General features: G+C 40.9%; 1 protein-coding gene across 2 annotated transcripts in view; it reads left to right on the top strand.

Moving 5' to 3' along the window:
• Positions 1–6,510: 6,510 nt before the first annotated feature.
• ctif (CBP80/20-dependent translation initiation factor) overlaps positions 6,511–26,762 on the top strand; it is a 197,290-nt gene continuing 177,038 nt past the window's right edge. For both annotated transcript variants that reach the window (XM_036587477.1, XM_036587478.1), the window contains exon 1: positions 6,511–6,659. The gene's annotated coding sequence lies outside the window, so the exon portion shown is untranslated. The remainder of the gene's footprint in view (positions 6,660–26,762) is intronic.

A 26,762-nucleotide genomic window follows, 5' to 3' on the forward strand; every position in this document is an offset into this window, starting at 1 on the left:
TGTCAGAGAGGGACATCAGGTTCTCTGACCTTCACAGAGTGTGTGTTTATATGCGTGTGTGTGTGTGTGTGTTTGTGTGCATTTACAGTTGTGTGCAAAACTTTGGTCAAATGACAAGTTACACATACACATCCTCGGCAGAAAACACACTTAATTCTTACTTTTTTAAGCAAATTTTATCTATTTAAATCTGTTTATTTTCTGAGTTTAACATATTGGGAAAAAATGTAAACATGAAATTTAAAGTGTGTCATAACTTTTGTTTTCTAAGTTGTATTTGCATTTTCTACGTTGTACTGACTCCACACACTCTGTCTCGTCTCCAGGACTTTTATTTTATTGTCCTGTTTTAAAACATTAGGTTATGAAAAGCTCACCTGGAAAAACTGATTTAAGGTGCACAATTGGACCTGCACAGAACCTCTACTTCTAACAGTGTAGATTGTAGACTGAAATACTGTAATCTAGTCACCAGAGGTTATTTTAAGATGTTTTATTAAATATTTTAAGTTTGTTATGGACATCAATTGATAAATATATGTGACTGATTAGTGATATAATTATCTATTTATAGTAATTTCTTGATCAGTTACTATAAATAGATGATATTAAAGCATCTGCAGCTCTGTTCATTGTTCTGGACAATCAAACATCTCACATCTAATATTTTCAGCTTCCTACTAATTATTTGAAACCTACAAAGTTGTACAGTTGTGGAATCGTAATGCAGTCCTGTTAAATAAGTCCATTTTAAAAGGAAATGAATAAACTTAGCCCGTACGTTTAAAAGAGCCCGTGTCGGGGAAATAAAATTTTCTTTAATTTTTCTTTAATGATTCTTAAATAAAAAAAAACATTGATAACAATTTTAAAATGTACCCTTCACTTCCCAGCCCATTCAGTCCATACAGCCCATTCAGTCCATACAGACCATACAGTCCATACAGACCATACAGACCATACAGTCCACACAGTCCATACAGACCATGCAGACCATACAGTCCATGCAGTCCATGCAGACCATGCAGACCATACAGACCATACAGCCGTACTGTCCATATAGACCATACAGTCCACACAAACCATACAGTCCATACAGACCATACAGACCACAGTCGGTACAGTCCATATAGGTCATACCGTCCATACAGTCCATACAGACATACAGACCATATAGTCCACACAGTCCATACAGTCCAAACAGTCCATACAGTCCATACAGACCATACAGTCCATACAGACCATATAGTCCATACAGACCATACAGTCCATACAGTCCACACAGTCCATACAGACCATACAGTCCAAACAGGCCATACAGTCCACACAGTCCATATAGACCATACAGTCCACACAGTCCATACAGTCCATATAGACCATACAGTCCGTACAGACCATACAGTCCATACAGACCATACAGACCATACGTTCCATACGGACCATACAGACCATACAGTCCATACAGACAATACAGTCCATATAGACCATACAGACCACACAGACCATACAGTCCATACAGTCCGTACCGTCCATATAGACCATACGGTCCATATAGACCATACAGTCCATACAGACCATACAGTCCATACTGTCCTGTTTTTGGTACATAAAATCACACAAAAACAAAAATCAAATACAACCAAAAATCAAATACAACAAAAAGAGTATTGGGCCTTTAAGACAAAGCTTTAATACGCATGTAACTATAACAAATGCTGTGCTGAGCTGTTGTTATAGTAGTTTATTGTTAGAACCACATTAAAACAGCTCGTATTTAATGTTTTGTCAGTTTTGTCTTTGTCAACAGCTTCTGCCATTTGTTCTCTTGCCCACCAGGGGGGTCTGAGTCACGAGAGGATGGTTAAAAAAAAAGAGACAAAAAGTGTAAGAGCAGTGTGTAGGTAGCACCACCAGGGGGCATCAGATATCAGCCCAAAAGTTAACTGAGGCTGGAGCTCATTCATGGATACATGACAGCTTTTGAGCTTTTGACCAGAAAACATACTTAAAATCACTTTTTATGTTACACATATGAGGAGTTTGTGTTGGTAACTAAAGAGAGGCCCGAAAATTAAAGGGGAATTCAGAAATTTCGAAAAAGCAGTTTAACAAAGGGACAAAAACAGTAATAATAGGCCCAATCCCGTTCCTTATTTTTACCCCTACCCCTTGTTTTCGAGTGTCTCCTTGCCCCTTGGAACTTATTTACAAGATGTAGTGGTTGAAATCTTCTCCTCTGAAATGGGACCCTCAGATAAAAAGAGCATTACTTCATTAACAGCTACCAGCGCTGCTCTGTAGGCGACCCTGCCAGTCTGCAGTGACAGCAGAGGAGGGTAAAGTTCAGCTCCTCACTGCTGGGCTTTAGTTACATTTAGGGCATCATATGCCTTCAAAGAGGGGGGCAATTATTTATTATCACCCACCCCTAATTCTTCAGTGATATGAAGCTGAAGTCAGATATTCACAGCTTCTTGTTCGAATTTTCCCGTTCCACCTTAAATGGAGCAGCAGTTGTGACGCCTGAGGCACCAAAATGTAACTGCTGGACCAGGAAATTTAGCTAGCTAGCTACTGACACATTAGCATACTATTAGCGATTTTTTTTATGCTTGTTATGAAGAAAAGGACCATAATACACTGAAACGACATGAAACTAAGATAATACAGTGATTATCATGATTTTTAACTGAGAAAATTCTCATATTTGTGTGTTTCTTTGGTCTCTTGTTCAGCCATCTTACCTGTTTTTCCTTACTCTATTTGGAGTGTCGCTCTGAAAAACCTCCATTTGGAGCGTCATGCAGTCCTAACACTTCACCATTGTGGTCCACTGTCACATTTGTAAGAGCTAACATGACCACTACAGCATGTAGCATATTTAGGCCAGGATATTTAATAAAAGGCCTAATTATGTATGTCTGTTGATGATTCTGCTGAACTGGCTCAAAGTCAGGGTTGCAAACACATTTCAGATTTTTATCTGCCTTTACTTTAGACTAAAATCCTTTTTAAAATCCTTTGCTATGAGTGACTCTGTACCTTAATTATGTTTATCTTATGAAAACAAATGATTGAACATTCCACTTTGTCACTAAAACAACAGTCATAACACTACCCAACTTTACCAAATGTTTCAGTAGTGACAATTTTAGCTCATTTTGAGCTCGAGAATGCAGCCGGTACATGACCAGCAAACACAGCTTAGAAGAGCTGTGCACAGAAAATTATAATATCTTTTATTAAAACACAAATGTTTACTTAGAAAATATGTGTTTCGGTAGTGACAATTGTTGTCATTGTTGTTCCACACTGATTTTCATACTTTGGGACACATTTACTTCAAAACAATGGGATCTAACTGCTCAACATGTGGTCATGAGGGACAGGGATGCAGCCTCCTACCTGCTCTCAAATGCAGGGGGCTTGGCTAAAATAAGGCCTTATGGAGATGAGAATGACCACTCTGCAATGTCTTCTGGGTTTCTCAGACGCTAGAGGGCGCTCCTGAGCGAGTCCAAAATTAATGGGTTAAGATGGAGCATTTGAGCAAAATCATAGTTTATAAATGCTGAAACATTTTTAATGTAAAAGAATACGTTAATTTCCTGAACACAGCACAGCATAAAACATTTTAACACTGCTGTTATATTTTTAAGAGCTTTTAAACTCGAGTTATAGGAGTTTAAAACGGTGCCTCCTGTACATCCATGACGCCTGTGAGCGCGAACAGCCAGTGAGCTGCTCCGCTCGCCAGCCAATCAGCACTCAGTAGCAGTAATGCCAGTGTTCCGCTGCCCAAATCCCCTTTGCTGTAGAAAAAAGGAAACATACAGGTGAGTTTTCTTTGCTTTTTTAATGAAATACATCCTTCTACTTTCTAAAATTGAAGGAAAGTTCTGGGCGAGTGATTAGAAACTATTTTAACTTTTCATTTTTAGCTGTTGAGCTCCATTTACTCCTATTCATTTTGATATAATGGGGGAAATAGGAAGAGGCCACGCTCCTCATAAACCGGCTCTGCCCCCGCCTACAGACTAAAACTCTCTGTGTTTCTGTAGTAGCATGAAAATGTGGGACTACATGGCTCAACAAAGTTTTTTTTTTTTAAGGTAGAATATTTTTTATAGGTAGAATAGTCTGTACAAGATGTATACAGGTACCAACATTAGGCAACCATATTTACCATATTGATGGTACCATACTGATGGATATCTATGCGCAATCAGGGATGGATTATGGTCTTTGGAGGCCCCCATCCCTACACTCATCCCTCCAACGCTACAACAATGCCCCCCCAAAAAAGGACTTGAAAAAGAACTTTAATAAGCAGCTTGTTTGTTTATGTGCACTTTGAACAGTGCTTGAAAAAGATGAAACAGCCTGTTATTTCCTGCACAGTTATAGATCTGCACATCTTTGATGTTACCACTTTTAATCATTTCAAATACTGTATCAGGGTACGGGCCGAGGGGCCTTTATTTCATTTATTTCACGGCAACCATCGAATAGCAAGAGATCCTTGTGGTCTGAGGCCCTCTGAGGCCCACTGAGGCCCCTGGGAGTCAGAGGCCCCTGGGCCCTGGCCACACTCGGCCCGTCTGTAATCCACCCTTGTGTGAGGTGAAGAGAACCTGCAGACAGTTTCTGTCAGAAAGCTTGAAAAAGTGTAGATCGTTCATTTTTAGGCCTCCAGGCTTTATATCACTAAGCTAGTGTTTGGAATAGTGTTGTGTTGTGACCTAATTCAACAAAATCCTACCTTTCATCACTGTTCAGAAAACCAGAACAGTCAGCGGAAAGAGAGAGAGCAGGGAGGAAGGGTTCCAGAGCATGGAACAAACTTCTTCTAAAGCCAGTTTAGATGATTGGTATTATTTGAGCCAATGTTTTGGTAGAAATATTTAGTAGCTCTACTGCAGACTTTACTGTCCTGCCAGTAGGTTAGAATAAATTAGCCTAAAGCCCTGACCCACTTTAATAAAAATAAAACAGTGCTTAACTGTGTTCCAGCGTGTATAATATCCAAATAAATCTACATTTAGTCCAGTTTTACCATCTCTGCATGAAGCGTTTTGCAAAAAAATTCCACTTTTGCTTGTTTCTCTGAAAGAGTTTGATGCAGTATGTAAAAACTGCTAAAGTTCCAAAACCCATCGTTCACTACCCGTCCTTACAGACCACATATGGAAATGAAGCTGCCCATATTGTATTCAATGTTTTTGTGATGTCACAAAAACCAACACATTCACAATCACATAATTCTGCCTATTCTGCCTACAGCGGTTTTAGCCCCACCCATTCACAGGGAAGTTAGAAGGAGCGTTTCAGCCCGGACTGCTATATATATATATATATATATATATATATATATATATATATATATATATATATATACATACATAGATATGTGTGTGTGTGTGTGTGTGCGTGTATATACATGTATGTGTATATATATATATATATATATATATATATATATATATATATGTATATATATTGTGTTATATATTTTATATATATATATGTATATGTGTACATATGTGTGTGTTTGTACACACGCAATACCTTTTAACATGGATGTTGTTTCACCTATAAAGAAAATGGTTTGTGTACAAAATGTGGACTAAAGCCAGTGAGAGAGAAAGTAGTTTCTTTTGGTTCCTGAGGTTAAAAAGTGTCGGTAGAGAGATATTTGATTTGCTTTGGTATCATTAGGTTAAAAAAATAACATGGGAGCAAATTTCCGCCGAAAAAAAAAAAAAATTAGGTCACAATAATAACTTGGTACAATAATACTAACTCATAATTATGACATAGTAAGTCATTAAGAGATGCTAATTCAAAATTATGACGTAAGTCATTATTAAGTCATAATTATTAGACAATAAGTAATAATTTGAGAAACTAACTCATAATTACGACATAGTAAGTCATTATTATGAGGAGGCAAGTCATAATTATGAGAAAATAGGTCATTATTATGAGATGCTAAGTCATAGTTATGACATAGAAAGTCATTATCAAGAGAAAGTAAGTCGTAATTATAACTGTGAGAAAGTAAGTCAAGATTATGAGACATCAAGCCATAATTATGAGAACATACGTCATTATTATGAGATGCTTAGTCCTAATTATGACAGAGTAACTCGTAATTATGAGAAAGTAAGTTACGATTGCGACTCTAAGCCATAATGATGAGAATATAAGGCATTATTGTGACAGAGTAACTCATTATTATGAGAAAGTAAGCCACAATCATGAGAAAAATATCATGACATAAAAAGTCATGACATCGTGACATAGTAAGTCATTATATAGGGTAATAAAGTCATAATTATGAGATGCTATGTCACAATGATTATTAAATGTTTTTTTTTTTTTAATTTCCAGTGGCGGAAGGCTGTGCAGGACCGCAGCCGCGTTCCTTTCATAAGACTACGTTTCCCACCATTCCCGAGCGGAGCCGTGACGTCACATTCCCCGCATTCTCTCGCCCGGTCGTGTCTGAGTAACGCAGCCTGAGCGTTTCCCCTCTCCTTCCTCGCACAGACACGCTCCCCTACCCCGAAAACCCGAGAAACACCCCCATGACACGGCGGATTTAAGCCCGCGAGGCCGTCCCGGATCCCCTCCGCCAGCCTGAGTCCACATTTAGGGTGAGTTTTATTGTGTTTATCTGAAAAACCTTCAGCGTTTGTCCGGTAAACAGTGCGCCTTAGTTAGCCGCCTGCCTGCCTGCCTGCCTGTCAGTAGCGTTAACGGCTGCTTAGCCTGCACTTTTCCTTCCCTTCGTCCACTTTGTGTCCACGAATCCGCTTTCTTTGTGCCTGAACTCGCCCCCAGATTGGAAACGGATGCATAAATAAATCAGAAATGATGACGCTGAGCTGTTTTTGTGCTGTAAACCTGTTGGGTCCGCTCTGCTCTGCTGTGTGTGTGGAGGCTGCTGCTATCGCACTGGTTCATGATAATGAACACTGACTGGCTTTAACTAAGTTGGGCTGCAAAGCTAGGGCAGGTCGTAAACCCCGTTAGGTTAACCTGACATTTTAGAGCCTTAACTGCTCCAACACCCCCATTTCAACCTCATTTGTCCATAACGGCCCAGCATTTCTCATTCCTGCTCATTGAGATTCACACAATCCCAATGCAGTTGACATTTTAGTGGTTTAACCGCTTATCAATAACTTAATTGGCACTATAATTAATGCACCATTTCTTCTAAGTCCGTATGCGTTTTAGATTTTAAAGTCTGGCCAGCTTAGATCCACTTTTTAAACGTCAAAAACGGCTCATTTTGGTTTATTTTAACTTCAAATGGCTGGTTCATTGTTGTTGTTATTATTATTATTATTATTACTATTATTATTATTATTATTATTATTATTATTATTATTATTATTATTATTATTTCTAATGCAGCAATACATCTTATAGAGGGACCAGACTGTTTTTAGACATATAAGTGCTTTCCCAGCTTTCCCAAAACACATAATTCAGCCCATGAGGCTAAAATATGCGATATATATTGTGCTAAAGCAGGAAAACAGTCCACTGCATGGGTCATTCAGGGGGTATTTGAGGTGGTGCTGGGTGGGGAAGCACTGCTGTGGACTGTAAACACTGGATCTGCTTTAGCTTTAGCCACCTAGCATGTCCTAAATGCTGTGTCAAGCTTATTGAAATGCAGGTGACCAGGCTTAGTGCTTAGTGCTAACTCAGGCAGCTCTGCAATACTGCACGGCCCGCGTGAATCAATCACTTAACCAATCAATCAATCAGATTCAGTCAGCAGCAGGACAATGCGTTCAACCCCCCAAACGCAAAGCCTTAGTTAGAGTTTAACTTTAGGCTTTGGTCAAGCTTGACCCGGTGTATGTGCAGTTGGTGGAGGGCTGTGGGGCTGTGGGGCTGTAGCGTAGCGCGGTTGCATCACCTTTGGTAAACGGCGCCTGAGCACTGCAGGCCGGGCAGAGCTGAGCTCTGACCCGCGGCGCTCCGGCTGGACGCTAAACCCTTTAGCTGTGCTGAGATGTCTGTGGCTAACAGGCTAACAGGGGAATCTGCTCTACAGATGTTCAGATGGAAGCTAAGCTACAGTCCCAGCCACGTTGAGACAAGGGCGGGTGTTCCAGCACATGATTTCATTTAAAGCTGTAGTCGCTCAGCTCAGCTCAGAGACCTCACTGTATTTATTTCTATGAGATCTGAGCTAAATGGACCTGCTATTAGCTGGAAGTGTCACAGTTTGTTGTATATAAATATATATGTGTACCGATCAGGCATAACATTCTGACCACCTCCTTGTTTCTACGCTCATTGTCCATTTTATCAGCTCCACTTACTATATAGGTGCACTTTGTAGTTCTACAGTTACAGACTGTAGTCCATCTGTTTCTCTGCATACTTTGTTAGCCCCCTTTTACCCTGTTCTTCAGTGGTCCGGACCCCCATGGACCCTCACAGAGCAGGTACTATTTGGGTGGTGGATCATTCTCAGCACTGCAGTAACACTGACGTGGTGGTGGCGTGTTAGTGTGTGTTGTGCTGGTCTGAGTGGATCAGACACAGCAGTGCTGCTGGAGTTTTTAAACACTGTGTCCACTCACTGTCCACTCTATTAGACACTCCTACCTTGTCGGTTCACCTTGTAGATGTAAAGTCAGAGACGATAGCTCATCTGCTGCTGCACAGTTTGTGTTTGTCATCCTCTAGTCCTTCATCAGTGGTCACAGGACGCTGCCCACAGGACGCTGTTGGCTGGATGTTTTTGGTTAATGGACTATTCTCAGTCCAGCAGTGACACTGAGGTGTTTAAAAACACCAGCAGCACTGCTGTGTCTGATCCACTGAATGATGGCGCACGCACAGTGGGGAAAAAAAAGCACATGAATTCCGATCTGAGCGTCACATTAAGGTCACATGGCCACGAATCAGATACGTATCCAATCTAGGACCACATGTGAAAGTGGCTCAGGTTGGATTTGAAAAGATCAGATTTGCGTGTCCACACATTCTGAAAACATCAGATCTGAGTCACATTAGGGCAAAAAATTGGATTTGTGCCACTTTAACCTGGTAATGTGAACGTAGCCTTAGAGGCCTAAACACTCAAAGGTCCATTTGCATGCTGAAATAGTTCTTCGGATTGCTGGAGAAGGTGTTGAAAATGGTTCTGTATAGCACCAATAGAGTTCTTAAGGACGTCAAAACAATAGCCTAACCCATTTTGGTGCTACGTAGAACCATTTTCAGAAATATACACACATTCTCTGTCAATCTGAAGAGCCATGTCACCATGCAAAGAACCATTTCAGTGTGCAAATAGATCTTTGAGTGTATATGGTTCTATAGAACCGTTGTCTTTACTAAAGAACCGTTGAAGAACCATCTTCTTTAAGAGTGCACAATGAACCATTTCACGTCAAACCAGTCCGAATGACTTTGTTTACATCTCAACAATTGAATTGTATGGAAATTTAGAAAATTTGGAGGGGTGCTCCTTTAAGGTTAGGTCTGGGTTAAGTGGAGCGCAGCAGCATTAATGCAGAAAAACACAGAAACACCCCAGAAAGACAGGAATACAGTGTCTGTTCTACACACAGAGGCTGGAGTTTTGCCCTCGGGCTCACGTTATCTGCTTCTGACGGTCAGGACAGCCGATCTTCACTGAATTCAATAGACTCGTGGCCTCTGTGCATTTCCAGCCTGATTGAACTGAGTGGTGCATGAAATAAGGTCGAAGTCGTCGCCTTATTGAAGAGATGATGATGCTTGTCAGTGACAGTGGGGGGTGTGTAGTTTTACTCAGTTCTGATTCTATCAAATCAGACTTGGACTGACCCCACACGTCCACTTTTACTGGCCCTGCTAGCCTTAATGTTACTCTGGGTTAACCCTTTAACATGCCAGGTTTATTTCACACAAAGCCTTTTTATTCAGTAACTACAGGGACTTCAATGCAAACTAATGGAGCTTTTCTAAGCTTATAGAAGTGTGAAATAAAACGTTAGGCCCACCGGCAGATCCATGGCTTGTTAAGGAGTTAATAAAAGTGTTGTGTTTGAAAGATTTGCTGGGCGAAATCACGGAAAAATGTTTCTCTGCAATCTTAGTTTTAAAAATTTCTTCATAATTAAATGGTTAGAATGTAAACGAAGTCCTTCAGAGTGGTTTGGTGCAAAATGCTCCGTTCTAGAGACACATAGCAAGTCACAATTGTTACAGTGGTGGTGATAGGAACCAGACGTCTGAAGAGTTCAATGCATCTTAAAGCTCCTTCACAGAAAGTTATTACGTGAAATGGTTATGAATGCACTGCCTGATGTCTGAGACGTTGTTTAATGACAGTTTTGAGAAGGCTTTGGCCCAATATGGTGGGGACATGTGAATAATAGCAAAATAGTCCCAGCAGAAGATGTATTTTTTCACTTTTATCACTATTTTACTATCATATAAGACTCAGAAGACTCGTGTAGGTTCACTGGGGGTTTTGGATAGTAAATAAAATGGCTATATCTGTGTTGTAGCCATGGTGACCCCTGGTTCCTATCACCACCACTGTAAATAAATCTGAGCCACCACAGTCAACCATTTCACATCAAACCACTCTGAATGACCCTGTTTACATCTCAGTGATTGAATTATGCAGCAGTGTTGATAATCAGTGATGTTCCCTTTTAAAAACAAAGATATCTAGAAGGATTCTTTGGAGCAGTACCTTAGAAGAACCACCTTGAAGAAGTTTTTAAAGTACAGAGAACCTTTACATAGTGTAAATTAAAGGTCCATGTTAAGAACCATTCAAGAACCTTTATTTTGACAGTGAAGTGGTCTTTATCTGGGTGATTTCACTCTTATTTGACTGAATTTCTTCAGTGTGAGGAGCTGTTGAAGTGCATGTGTGGAGTCTTTAGGTTAATGATTGTATCAGTAAGAAGACGTAATTATTTATGAACAGAATAAAAATATGAAAGATTTATGCAGCACTGCTACGACTAGATCGAGGTCACCTTAATACATGATGCAGAGTAACAGTGACACAGTTTGTGGCTCTACAGAACAATGAAAATAGGTTTAACTAATGTCATCATAATTTTTGTTTACGTAGCACTTTTTCCAAGATCAAAGAGGTTTGGCAACTAGAAGTGGCAAGATATCACTTTTTTTTAACATCGATATTGAAATCTTGTATGTTCATCACCTGATCCAGTGTTTATCCAGCATTAGTGCTGCAGCAAACAACTAATTTGATGGTCGAATAATCTGTCGATTACTGAAACGATTAATCAGTTATTCGGATTCTGAATCACTTTTCCAAATAACACTTCCGTAACTATCAGCTTTTAAATCTAAATAAATAAAAATCCGATATCTTTTTCCTGTCAAAATTTAAAACAAAGGATGTGCAAAGTCGCAGTAATAACACATAGCAAAACAGAATCAGTTTTCCTTTAATCAAGTAAATAAAAAATCAATCTGAATTTAGGTTTTAAATATAAACTGTGCTCTGCTCTGCTGTCTGTCTGCACTCTGTTGCAACTAAATTCTACAACCACAAATCTTTATTGAAACTAGGGCAGCAACAAACGACTAATTTGGTAGTGGAATAATCGATCGATTACTGAAACGAATAATCAATTATTCGGATTATGAATCACTACTACATTACCAAATAACTTTTATGTAGCTATTAGCTTTTAAATTTAGCTTGGGGTTGTTTTATGCGTTTGCTAACTAACAATGAAGACAGTGTAGATGAATCACATTAAAGAATTCACTGTTTTAATGAAATTTCCTGCAAATACAAAAGATAAAAAAATAAAACTCCAATATAGTTTGCAAACCAAGGATGTGCAAAGTAGCCGCAAGAAAATATGACAAAACTAAATCTAGTAAATAAAAAATCAATCTAAATTTAAACGTTAAATTTAAACAGTGCAGTCTGTGCTCTGTGCTCTGCTGTCTGTCTACACTCTGCTGCAATTACATTTTACAATCACAAATCTTTAATGAAACGGAGCAAAGTCAGCATCTCCCAGTGCTCCTGTGAGAGTCCTGATCTCCTCTGAGAGCCGATACTCCCCGCTGCAGAGGAGACGCGCTCTGATGGGTGGGAAAGTGGCGAACGTTTGTGGCAAACTTCTCTATAAAGTTAAATTTGAACGATTTTGTGAAAACGCGTCATTTCAGCGGTGACCCTCTGTCCAGCTTCCCTGTATGTTCAAGGAGAACTACCTCCTTTAACTGTTAGCGTGTGGAGATAACCGTTCGCGGAGAACAGAAACCTGTTTTTAAACGCTCTCCTGAGTTCGCCGAATCGGAACGCACCGGTGGCCTCGACACTCAGACGACGATGCAGTGTTTAAAACTGTAAGCGTTGTCTGGAAAGTGAACAGGGTCGCTGTGAATAACACTGGCTCCTCTGTTCCAACTCCGTTAACGATTCCAGAGAAAATGCATTTCGAAATAAAGTGTTTCAGCTCGGCTCAGAACGTGAAGTAGGACGGAATTTAACATTAACATCAGCTAACTATCGCCGCGTCCCAAACCACCCCTAATTGAAACGGAGGAGAGTCAGCATCTCTCCATGCTGCCGTGAGAGCCTCGTCTCCTCTACGTGAAGTAGAACGGCTTTTAACATTAGCGTTAGCTAATTAGCTCGCTGGCACAATTATCGCCGCGTCCCAAACCGCACACTTCTGCACTTCACGTACCACACTAATGAGTGCACTTCTAATGGTATATTCGCTATTTTTACGCACTATGTAGTGTGCTAGTATGCGGTTTGGGACGCGGCGTATCTTACCGAGATGAATCTTCTTCATCCAGTGATCCGACAAGGTTCCTCTTCAGATGCTCCAGCATGGAGGATGGGCTCCCATAGCCAGCTAAGGTTAGCTTTACAAACAGCACAACTGACCACCTTTTTTGGGAGTTAAGCGTGAAAAGCTCCCACACTTTTGAGGATTGTGTTATTGAGGCTGCCATCGCGCTTTTAACCCTTCTGTGAGTGGTAATGTCGTAACGTTCCTGGTGAGCGCGAGAAAGACGCGTAATGATGTCACCAACTGATCGACCATTCAATTAATTGGCGACTAATTTGGTTGTCGATTTTAGCCGACTAAGTCGAATAATTATCATGTCGTAAATAATGTAATTTCGTCATGTTGAGAAATTCCACAAAGCTTCTTCTATAGGTGCCAGAATGTATCTGCTGCTTCATTTAAGGTGGAACGGAAAAGCTGCTTTGCATCCGCTCCATAGTGGATCTGCGTATCATCTGTCAGCAGCTCACAAGAGTAGCCAATGTTCTGTTAAATCAATTAAACGTTTTAATGACTCTGTTAAACACATTAATTACCCACAGAAGAAACACATGAATGAGCACACGAATTACTCACAATTGAAAACCTTATATAATTATTATACACCGATCAGGCATAACATTATGACCACCTCCTTGTTTCTACGCTCATTGTCCATTTTATCAGCTCCACTTACTATATAGGTGCACTTTGTAGTTCTACAGTTACAGACTGTAGTCCATCTGTTTCTCTGATACTTTGTTAGCCCCCTTTTACTCTGTTCTTCAGTGGTCAGGACCCCCATGGACCCTCACCGAGCAGGTAGGTGGTGGATCATTCTCAGCACTGCAGTAACGCTGATGTGGTGGTGGTGTGTTAGTGTGTGTTGTGCTGGTCTGAGTGAATCAGACACAGCAGTGCTGCTGGAGTTTTTAAACACTGTGTCCACTCACTGTCCACTCTATTAGACACTCCTACCTCGTCAGTCCACCTTGTAGATGTAAAGTCAGAGACGATAGCTCATCTGCTGCTGCACAGTTTGTGTTGGTCATCCTCTAGTCCTTCATCAGTGGTCACAGGACGCTGCCCACAGGACGCTGTTGGCTGGATATTTTTGGTTGGTGGACTATTCTCAGTCCAGCAGTGACACTGAGGTGTTTAAAAACTCCAGCAGCACTGCTGTGTCTGATCAACTCAGACCAGCGCAACACACACTAACACACCACCACCACGTCAGTGTTACTGCAGTGCTGAGAATGATCCACCACCCAAATAGTACCTGCTCTGTGAGGGTCCATGGGGGTCCTGACTACAGTACAAGTCAATGTAGTAGATACAGGTCGTTTTATTTGTCCTGTGCAGGAGTAACTAACAGCTCCCCGAGACCGTCTGATGGGTTTTGATGTGTTAGATTGATGAAATAAGATGGACAGAGATGCTCATCAGGTCAGCAGCTGCAGTTTGGTGGAGAAACGAAGGAAGACAATAAACTACAACCACAATCTTCACGAAACTGGACTGTCTAATGGTCATATTTAACAGAGATATAGACGCAGCGCGGCCGCTTCGCCCTGCGTCTGCTCCCGCGTCAAGCTGCGGTGTTAGAGACCATCACACAATTACAGGAAGAAATGATGATGATATTTTTACCTCCGTCCCCTTCGGGGCTCCGTATGAAGATGATGATGGGTCAGCAACACCTGACAGTGTTTGATACTGAAGCTCTCTAGCTAATTCTAAATACAGTGTATATGCAGTAAACGAGTTTCTATTATTCTGGCCACAAAGATCCATTGTGTCGGTCGCCTAAATGGCCAGTGCAGTTTTTTTTTATATGCCTGCTCCTGGAGGCAACGTATGAGATCACATGAGATCAAAGACCAGAGGAAGAGTGAAACCATGGGGAAAACAAATGAGTCGTCAGCGATGATTTGAATAACGATAGAGAGATATTTTAGAAGCACAGAGAAGAAAGCAGAGCAGCGTTTCTGAAGGCGTCACACAGAAACCTTCAGGGGGACTTTAGCACTCTGTGTGTGCTGAGTCGTAGGTGGTAGTTCAGGTTTAACCAGTGTTAACTAATCTACAGATGATCAGATGTCTCGCAGTGAGATGTTGCCCCGGTCCCGCACTTCAGCACAGCCTATTTTTGGTTTAATTCGTAGTCTCTGTGCAGAAATGCATGACTGACTATTAATGTAGTGTGCATTTATACATATTGATAAGTTGTGTCATGGTCATAAATGCTGATAGCCCACGTTTTATTGATTTAAGCAGCGAGATTTCTTTAGTAAATGGCTCCCGCTGCCCTTTCGGTTCTGAACAGGATTTGTTTGTGTGTGCATTTCTCTCTGTGTTGTTTAGTTTTGATGCTCTGGCTCCATTGTGAGATTTTACTGCTCTGAGAAAGTTATTTTTCTCCTCTTAGGGCTGCATAAAATATAATTTGTTCACTTTTATCACGATATTTGCCTTTGCAGTTCTGGTATCCTGGAAGGCTGCAGTATGCGACCCCTCCTAGATTGTAACTGTGCTGTTATTTTATTTATAATTATAAATTTTATCTTCAAATGTTTTATATTTTTGTGTGAAGTTTGGTAATATTTTGAAACTAAATGAAAAAAAGCTCTATATGAATACATACCAAGATACTACCACCATCATGTTTCACTGTTGGGATGAGGTTCTTATGCCTGAATGCAGCAGTTTGTTTTCACCTAACGTAAATTTTCTTTTAAGCCATTAGGTCTTTAGGAGACTAGCAGTGTTCATCCTGGAGAGTAGTGGCTTCCCTCCCTGCTATTGTTCCATACATACTGTTTTTGTTAAGTGTTTTCTGGATGGTTGAGCTCATTAGCCAGAGCAAGAGAGGCTTTACGTTAGATGTGACTGTGAGGTTCTTTCTGATCTCCCAGAGCATTATACGCCTTGCTCATGTGATTTTTAGTGATTTTTGTCAGACGGCCACTCCTGGGAAGGGGAATAGTGGAGTTGAATAGTCTCTTATTCCAGCCGGATAAGCCAGAAGTCCTCAGAAATCCCCTTTGACCGAGGAATGGCGTGCGCTCACACGTGTGTGGTGGAGGCTACGGATGTGCATCGATATCTGAGTGTTCATAAGAGTTCATGAACAGATACTCAGTTAACCTCAGGAGCCGGTGAACCACACTGGATGCTAATAAAACCATGTCGTCTTGAATGAGTGCTTTTCCTCTTCAGAGGATGATGTGCCCACATGTTAGTTTGCTCAACTATAGCTGCTTTTCTCGCATCTCTGTCAGGATACTTTTCCCACAAAAGTGAAATAGTTTCTTGTAAACGTTCGATTTTTAGGAGACCTTATTTTCTACCTTCTTGTTCAAAATTTTCCCGTTCCACCTTAAATGGTGACAGAGTGTAACTGCTGCATCATTTAAGGTGGAACAGGAAAATTCGAACAAGAAGCTGGCGAATGAGAATCCCTGCTCCCCACATGGTGCACCACATGTTAAAATAGTTGCTCCTGCACCCATAAAGTGCATCACATGTCTAATAAATAGCCTTCTGAGATTCAGCCATGTGTCCACAGTTCCATACTGGACAAACAGTGGACTATTTTGGTGTAGCAGTCAGAAATTAGTGCACTACATAGGAAGTAGGGGCTGTTTGAGATTCAGCCATTGACAAACCGCTACAGCAGCTTTGCTAACTTGAGCCACACTGTGCACTGTAGCTGAAGAGCAGGTGGTCTGCAGACAGACAGCTCTACACAGACAAAAAACACTGGATTTATTTATAACACACAATTTAACTCAGTCAAACGGAGCAAAGTCGTCATATACGGTCGCTGGTGCTGCAAGTGTGGCCTGTTTTTGTCTCCGTGTTGGAGCTGTGGCTGTGGTTGTGGTTTTGGGTGCAACTTTGAGAAATTGGTTCGTGAGGCTGCTCAGACTGTGAGACAAGCCACCAGAATTTCTGACACTTCAGAAATCCAGCTGATCGCTCAGTTGGAGCTCGTTTGGGCAGTTAATCGGGCATTGTTTCCCCTCTCACACTGCCGACAAATGACGGCTGATGAAGCTGAGATTCGGCCCGATCATGAAATTCAGTCGTCTCCCACCAAATCAGGCTTAAAAACAGGCTAAAATCGCACAGCGAACGCCTGGCTTTAGGTCAAACTCGGACAGGGTTCATTTTATCTTATTCTCCTTTTATTTTATTTTGATTTGATTTGATTTTATTAACTTTTACATTTTAGCTGTTTTAATTAGTTTTAAATTTTCTACTGTTTATGTATTTTTATTATTAATATTTCATTTTTTATACTTACCTGATTTGAGTCATTTTTTATTAAATGTACTTTTATTTTATGTGTCCTTACACATTATCAATCTATTTTCCTGTATCAACTCGGCAACATTGTAAATGAGGGTCTCCCTCAGTGTTCTCCGAGGTTAAATAAAGGTTGATTAATTGATTGATTGATTATTTATTATTTTTTTAGGTGCATGTGTGAGTGTGAGAGTGATAACCGTGTGCATATGCAGGGTATATGGTGGCGCTGGAGAGTGTTGGGGGGCTGGAATCTGATGTTTCCTGTGGTATCGATTGTTTGGTTCTGCAGTCGTGAGGTAGAGGCTCTGTGTGTCCTTGCTGAAAGTCACAGCTCGCAGCTAAAAACGCTGCACTGGGTTAGCCTTCTGACTAACTCACAGAGCAGCACAGAACAGTAGCTGCCCTTGTCTTCGACCTTGGTAGTCGCTGGTCATCACATCGTACATTTCAGCAAAATCCAAATAATCGCAGACATTATTCCTCTCCAGTCCAGTGGACGTAGAACATCTGCACATGTGTACTGACTGCAGTAAATCGTGATGCAGGTTGTAGCACATTGCTGCTTTAGGTGGGGTTTAAAGCATCAGCCTGAAGGTGGAGGTTCATCTGCATTGATTCTGGGATGGTGGAAGTGATTATAATTAGGGCTGATTACTCAATTAAAAAAAACACATTGAGTAAAAATGATTGTCTTAATGAATCGTCAGTGGTTACTTGGCACTTTGCGTGGTGATACATGTTTAAACTTCTCCTACTGGTCCCTCTTACAGCACAAAACAAAATGAGATGGACACAGTTTATGTGCATTTTCATCCCATAGTTTCCACATTTGGTTATTTTTAATAAGTCTTTTTAAATGCTTTCTTGTTTGTCTTTTTACTCTAGAGTACATGTGTCAGGCTCCAGTCCTCGCGGGCCAAAACACTGCAGACTTCAGCTCTCTGCCTCATTAAACACACCTGATTCAGCTCATCCGCTAATTAGCCAGGCCTTCATGAACTGAATTCAGAGCGTTAGATGAGGGTAAACGCTGATCTCCGCAGCTCTTTGGCCCAGAAGGTCCGCGGTTTGACATGCCTGCTCTAAAGTATTGGAATCTTCAGAAGTTCATATAAAGTTTGGCCTTTTTTGAGAAGTCTGATTACTCAGTAGATCATCAGATAATTGGTACTTTACTCAACTAATGAAATTAGTTATGATAAAGTCTGCTCTCTTTTTGAAATTAGAAAATGGAAAGTGATTTGTATCTTACTCAAATATGGCTCTTTTGTAAATAAATGTGCTGAGAATGTTAAGCTTGGTGTAGAGGTTGGCGATATTTCAAAAATGTAATATCACGATACTTGATATGTGACAATATAGATTTTTCCTGACGTCTGATGAATTGGAAAAATAAATGTGCCACATTTTAAAAAATACTATCAAAAACTGTGAATATAGTGATTTAAATTCAACATTTTACAAACTGAGCTGCACTAAATCCATTTAAACAGGACTAATTATGCTGCCTTCGCAATCAAGCATGCAGTTGTGAGTGTTTTTAAGCCCTGAGAATATTAACGATATGCTCAGAAAAGCATATTGTGACATTGTGGTGTAATTTATCACAATGACGATACATTTTGTCTTTTTGAGCAGCCCTAGCTTGGTGTATTGTCATGGTCTATGGGTGTGTCTCAAAACCTAGTGAGCTCTCTAAGTAGCCGCTGTCTACATAGGCAGCTGTCTAAGTAGGCAGCGTTCCAACCGTCATCTGTCCTTATAAGATAGATAAATGAGACGCTCTAGTTAGACAGCAGTGACGTCGCCGCTTGTTCCCGCCCACTGCATGAGACCGGCGTTTACCTACCTCAGCCGTCAGAATCACAGTTAGCCAACATGGATCTGCTCTGGTGGTTTATATAGCGATTTTAATTGTATTTGCTCTGAATGAAACAGCAAAATAGACAATAGTTGTGGTCAAACGCGGAAAGTATCGGCTATTTGTGCACCTTTATGACTAGAAAACAGATAAACACCCCAGAAAATCAGAATAACTTACATTTGAAGATGACGTCGCTGCTTGGTGAAGCGCTTCTGCCCGCCATCTTCAAACAAAAGTCATAAAAGGCCAAAGTGAGGGACCTCAGTAGGCAGCATATTTGAGATATCTAAGAATTGGGACAGCCTTCTTGTCAGGAGCGCGTACTGTGCCGTAAGTGCTGTCTAAGTAGAGACTAGGTTTTGAGACACACCCTATAACTCCACTAATGTGCATGTAGTTGTTCCAGATATGTTTCAGTATCTTTGATCCATTATATGTATTTAAAAATAATTGTGAGTACTAAAAGTCATCTATACTGATAAACTGGGATTTTGACCTACTGTCATATTGCTTTTCAGTTTTAGTAATATTTTAGTGATACATTTGATATAATGAGCAATATATCTATTATATAAATATCAAATTCTGTAATACTCATGAAATAGCTCTCTCCTTGTTGCTGAGCAGTTTGTTTTTAGCTTTTTAATTCTGTTTTGTGCATTTTCCACATGGGATCCATGACCTGACAGTCGTTGTATGTTATTTCCTGGACGCTTTAGATTGAAAAATTAAGCAAATAGTGAGTTTCCTTCCCAGAAAAGTGCTTTCTGTCTAGTTATTAATAATAATACTGCATAAAGTTCCCGTTTGGCGTCATTTTAAGTGAAGGAAAAGCCAAAAGAGTCCAGTCGAAACAAGCTGCGTCAGCTTTAGAAGATGCATGCATAGGTTTATTAACTTTATTCTGTTAATTCTACCATAAGCATCATCTTGACATCATCACTTGATGTATTTGAAAAATGTCATGATATTGAATTTGAATGATTCACTGAATCATTTTCTTAAGAATCAGAATCGATTTGAGTCGCTGTAAGGCCAGTGATTCACACCGTTGGCCTCAAGTGAATGGTTTATTTGTTTTTTTTGGGGTGGGGATTTACCACTGTGTTCCGCTGAAATATGAGCAAACTGAGTGCTGGGGATTATGGTCTATTAATCTGTCTCAGAGTGTGTGGCTGGAGCATGTGAACATGTGTAATTGTTCAACAGTCGTTCTTCTTGGTTCTTGGTAAATTTGGGTGGCTTTGGACTCTGTTTTTTAACTGCTTGTACTTGGTCAACTTTATTCACTCCTGCCTAACTGAGCTGAGACTTTCCCCAACCTTGTAGACGGTCTGTTTGCTGTTTGGTTGAAGAGTCTGTAGGTTTTATGACCGCTAAATTCAGCAGACGGCAGTGGTTTGCTGGAAGCTGGCGCTACAGTAGCGGGTCGTGTTTGCTGTTTTGTAGCTGTTAACCCACAGACAGAAGAGAGATTGGCAAAGCTCTGAATGGCATTCCAGACATTGTGTGTGAACTGTGCTAGTGTAAGCGTGTGTGTGCATGTGGACACACGCCAACACTCGTGTTTAGTTCTTGTGTGTGTGTGTGGGTCTGTGTTTGAAACGTACAGATGTATCTGAACCCATGTGTTTCTATATCCTGTACTCTTTTGATGAGTTATGTGTTTTTTCAGTGTTTTTAGGTGGCAAACAATCTGTACATGTTGTGGATGTAGCACTGTAGTGATGCAGAACGCATGTAGGCCAGTGAGTCCTCAATCAGCAGTCCCTCCCATCACTTCCCCAAAACGTCATCGGGCCACCAGGAGAAACAATGGCCCTGTTGTTGCCATGCCGTGACACTGAGTGGAGTACAGTGTCAACAACCTCCTCAGCATCCGCCCACTAAACCCAGGACCCCCCCTCAGTATCTTTTCATTCACCCGGCCTGTTCCCCCCAGCATCAACCAATCAAATTCAAGCCACCCCATCCACCCACCTCTGACCTCTGGCGTCTACCAATCATGCCTTCGCCCAGTTATCCATCCACCCACCAAACCCAAGAGCCCTCCATTCAAGCATCTATCAACCAAACCCACGACCTTCTAGGATCCACCATCAAACGTTAAAACATCCTACCAAGACCTACCAAACCAAAGACCCATCCTTAATTCGATAATCCACCCACCAAACCCAAGAACCCCCTGCATCTCTCCACTAACTAAACAACCAAGTTCTCATTCAGTGATCTACCCACCAAACCCAGGACCCCTAGAATCCACCAGTGAAACCCAAGACCTCCAAAATCCACCAAACCCAAGACTGCTATAATTCAAGAATCCACCTACCAAACCCAAGACCCCCTAGCATTCATCCACCCACCAAATCATCAAGTTCCCCCACATTCAAAGTCCCACCAAACACTGGACTCTCAGAATCCACCAATCAAAGACTCCACTAACCACATCCGCCAAATTCAGGACCCTCCATAATTTAAGAATCCATCCACGAATCCTAAGAATCCCCAGCATCCATCCACCCACCACACTCGAGTTTTCCTTTCATTTAAGCACACACCAAAGCCAAGAACCCCTTCAGTAAACCATCCATTAAACTCAAAGACCCCAGTATCAAACCATCCAACAAACCCTAGACCATCGTCTATTCAAGCATCTGTCCATATGCGTTTTCCTTTGGGATTAGTCGAGGTATCATCCATCCGTCCATCCATCCTTCCACCTGTCCATCAAGCCCCCCAGCATTCATCTACTCTCCTGCCGAACCAAAGCTCCTCCTATCAAGCCCAAGCCCCCACCTACCCCCGCAGTATTCACTAAGCCAGAGACGCCCATCCATCCACTAAACCCAAGAAACCCCCCTCAGCATCCACCTATCCATCCATCCTCCAAACCCGAGAGCCGTCCAGTTCAAGAATCCACCAATCACAAGCTTCCCATCATACAACCGAACCCAAGCTTCACTATACCAGCAGCTGTGGAAAAGTCTGTCTGCTTTGACGTGTTTGGCTTTGTCGCTGCAGTTGCCAGCTGACTGGTGATAACTGAACCTCATTTGAATAAGTCTGGATTGGACCTGCCCACATTATGGGCAGACCATAACTAGAGATTTGCATTATGGCCAGACCTGTTCAGAACCCTGTGCTCCATTCAGGACTGGACAGTGTATACATATGGTGTCCACTTTGGACGCTAGGGTCTTAATTTTGTGATTTGTAAGTGAATATTCCAGTTTGGAGATCACGATCATGGAACTTTTTCCCACTTAGTGAGGAGCTTGTGGGCTAATTGCTTTCTAACCTGGAAGATGAGCTTGTAGTTTACTGATAAAGAGCAACGTAAAGGCATGTATTCTGGCCTTATGTTGTCACTTGTTGCTGGCATTGGCAGGCCTCATTTTTGAGCTTTAACATTTTATTTAATCCAAGAGGATCCTAAAAAGAGAACTTCAGTTTGTATGATGCTGGATGTGCTCAACTGCAGTTCTACAGGGAACTCAGTAATTGAGGGGTTTTTGGACCCAGTACTTTTTTAATCAAGTTCTTTTTGGAAGCTGCATTTACTTCTAAATCATTGTCTCACAGAAGAAGCAGTAATTTTGCTTTTTAGTGTGGGGTTGGCTACTCCGGCTGCCATGGTGATTACAGACTGGGGCTTATCACTTAATCTCTGTAGTAGTTTGCTGATGACATTTCGTTCCCTTGGAATTATGGAATAAAATAAACACAGAACGCGTCTCTTTCATGCATGAAAACGTCAGACACCCTGAATGTAGTGTAAATGTACAGTATCAAAATCCTATCAAATCTGTAAATGAGTTTTTGGAACAGGTCAAATGCGGATAGAACCTTCTGATCCTAAGAACTCACTTTCTGCCTGGACTTATAAGGTTCTATCTGGCAAAACATGAAAAGAAGTAATGAAGTAAAACAGTTTATACTCGTAATTTGTTTTAAAACATAAAATTAGCATAACTACCTGTATCAACTCAGTAAATTTAATGCATTCTATGACATTTTTTTGGCTTTTATTCTTTGTTTTATAATGTTTTAGGACAAATAATCTTTTTTTTTTTTTTCGCCAAAAAGCATTGATTGATAGACTAAGTGTAAAGGTCAGTGCTAAATATTTTGTCCAGTGCAGAGGTCAGTTTTAGGTAGGAACTGTTACTTACAGTTTAGACAGAAACCAGCTGTCCCAGCGAGTCAGTGTAGCAGGTCAGTCTAAAGGCAGTATGAGGTTTTGTTTTGTATCAGAAATGTGACTCTAATGCACCAAAATGCCTTATTTTGGGAGAAAGAAGAAAAAGAAGAGATGGATGAATGAAAATTGTGTTGTAATAAAGACACGATTAATTCAAATGTTTACTATTTGATCACCTTTAAGGGCTAATATGTATACACTTTAATACAATACGACTTTTTAAAGAACTGCAAGAAGACAGGCAGAGTTTCAGCAACATGCTGTCATGTTTAATATAAACTGAGCTGTACAGTAACGTGACGGAGAAGCAGAACCTGCTTGGTCATCTTGTGTGTATTCAAAGTGCTGATTGGCTCGCAGATAGAACCTTATGGGACTAAGTTAGGGTTTGATTTTGGAGATAGAACCTATTTGTTTTCTGGATAAAGAGTCCAAAATGCACACAACTCAATAAAACATCTTACATAATGTTAAGAAGTCGTCACAGAATAACGTTAGACAACCTTACAATTCCAAGGGGACGATTTATTGACACCTCCTCCACTTAGGCATCAAACTGATTGTTTACTTATAAGTACTCTAGATAAAAACGTATAAATATTATATCAGGATCTAAATAGTATATCAATCATTTATAAGCTGCATTATTTATGACTGCAGGCCTGTGATGTAGTTTTGCTTGTTGATTTGTGAGCCAGGCAGTTCCTAAAAGTTGAGTCATAGTTTTGACAGACAGGCAGACAGACAGACACACTTCCATCCTAAAGTGCACATCATGTTTACTGACGGCTTGTTGTCAGCTGGGCATGAGGACTGATGGGCAGGCAGCGTGAAGGGCGTTGCCAGGGCGACAGGCTGGCGTACTCATGACTGTGCATGCAGCCGTCAATCAAATCGCAGCCTTAGGCCTTGGTGAAGTCATGATTTCTGTAACGTTGGCATCCTGGCATGCAGCGCCAACACAACGTGGCCCAGCGTTATGCCACCAGACACCTGAGGCCTTGACAGGGAGAGGAGCGACAGCTAGAGCAATGAAGAACATCGACGGATCCTCATCATAACACCCTCTCAGTGATATTGAAAAGAGGAAATTACATCATCAGCAGATTAAATGAATAGCTGAAAGAATCAAACTGACTGCAGCTTCAACACAGTGATACCTACCACTAATAAATGAGCTCAGTACTCGATAAATGTGAAAATAAGTGAACAGATCCTCTACAGAGAAAACACTTCTGCACATTTTAATGCACAGTTACTATTAATTTGCTAAATGTAACATATTGGAGGCCAAAAATAAATGATAATATATGGCCGGTGCAAACGTTATTGGGCAATGTGTGTTTTGTTTTTTTGTTTTTTTTTCTCTCAATTTGTTAAATTCTGCAATTAAATGGAGGTTGTGGACTAAAATTGGCAGAAGAATGCCTGACTTAACTCCTTAAAATCCCAGGCGTTTTACATGCTAAGGCTTATTCCGTAAGTACAGGGACTTCAGTGGAAACTGGCAGAGCTTTGCTTAGGTTATAGAAGTGTGTAATAAAGCTTTGGCCCTGGCTGTTTAAGGGGTTAAGTTTGCTCTTTGTGTAGGATGTGTTAGCAAAACATGTAATTTGACCTTTGCATACGATTATACAGCGATCAGGCCTAACATTCTGACCACCTCCTTGTTTCTACGCTCATTGTCCATTTTATCAGCTCCACTTACTTTATAGGTGCACTTTGTAGTTCTACAGTTACAGACTGTAGTCCATCTGTTTCTCTGATACTTTGTTAGCCCCCTTCTACCCTGTTCTTCAGTGGTCAGGACCACCATGGACCCTCACAGAGCAGGTACTATTTGGGTGGTGGATCATTCTCAGCAGAGTTTTTAAACACCTCAGTGTCACTGCTGGGCTGAGAATAGTCCACCAACCAAAATTATCCAGCCAACAGCGTCCTGTGGGCAGAGTCCTGTGACCACTGATGAAGGACTAGAGGATGACCAACACAAACGGTGCAGCAGCAGATGAGCTATCGTCTCTGACTTTACATCTACAGGGTGGACCGACAAGGTAGGAGTGTCTAATAGAGTGGACAGTGAGTGGACACTGTTTAAAAATTCCAGCAGCTCTGTAGAAACAAGGAGGTGGTCATAATGTTCTGCCTGATCAGTGTGTCTCATATTTGTTATGATGAGAAATGAGTTTATTTACTTGCTTTAGGTAGTTATCTAGTGAAATTATTCCTCAGTCTTACAATATTAAAACAATCTTATGATGAGAAACGTCAGATGTGTTAGGTTTACATTTACATTGGCCAAAACACCTCCTGACAGATTACAATTTTATTGGTTTTCAAAGTAAAAATAAGTGAATATGTCCTCTGTAGGTATCTTAAATATGCCATTTTACTGCTGATTTTAGTGGACAATTTCTATTAAATTGCTGAGTTTAATATATTGGGACAAAAATAAATTATAAAATGCAAAATGGTGCCATGGTGGTGTTAAATTCAGCAAATGAGCCATAGTTGTACATTAAAATGTGCAGAAGCTCAACCAAGGCAGCCAAATTGTTGCATGTAACTGTAATAAGATTTCATTTGCTGTCATTTTTTTGATGCGTTCGTTGTTCCTGGGGCGAGTTCACCTCTGAGCACATGGATGGAGTGAGCTGTGAAGAGAATTCGAGGCTTGCAGGTCGTTATGACATAAAAATACCAGGAACAGTTTGGTCCCGTTTTAACATGCAGGACAGAGAAGATCGCGCTGAACCTCTTCTCTGCTGGAGGTAGAGATCTGTATCAGGTTCTTTTTTTAAGCATGTATCTCCCCCCTGCAGTAGTTTTCTGCTGGAGTTTAGACATATAATTTGTGGCGTAGTGACTCGCTGGACAAATAAGCATGTAGGCTAATTGGCCTGTCATTGTTCCTCAGTGGCTGAGTTTACATGCAAAGATCTTTGCCAATCCGATTGAATACATTCTGATTATAGATTAAGACTGAGGTGTTTATTCTCACTCTACTCAACACTCTGATGAAAATCTCCGTTTACATGCTCACTACAAGTAATCCGATCCAAAATGATGCGCATGCGTAGAGAACCGCTTAGTGTAGATGTTACCATGACAACCAGCATCATGTGAGTCCAGTCGGAGTGAGATGAGCAGCAGTGAGCAGTGCTTGTGTTTTTAATTACTTTAAAATGATGTCAGACTCAGGAAAACGTCTTTCACATGTCCTTATTAAAGAAGGCCGAGAGGAAGACGTCGTGTTCTGAGACACATAAGCTGGACGTCCGTCCCACCGCCGTCTTTTAAAGATCGGAGCATAAACTTCGTCTCCTCTGCAGACCAGTTTCTGCTCCGCCATGTTGAACGGTATAAACTTTCACTATGACGCGACGAACATGATCAGAACGGCCTTAAACTTTCCGATAGGGAATGTAATCAGATACAGACGTTTACACGGATATTATTCTTCTGTTATACGGATTATTTACAGGATTACCCACCTCGTTCAATCGGATAGAAATTGTACTCCGAATGGCCTCAATTGGGCTAGACTGTTCCGATTGAGGTGTTTACATGGACG

Source organism: Colossoma macropomum, unplaced genomic scaffold (genome assembly GCF_904425465.1).
Source record: "Colossoma macropomum unplaced genomic scaffold, Colossoma_macropomum, whole genome shotgun sequence".
Lineage (NCBI taxonomy): Eukaryota > Metazoa > Chordata > Actinopteri > Characiformes > Serrasalmidae > Colossoma > Colossoma macropomum.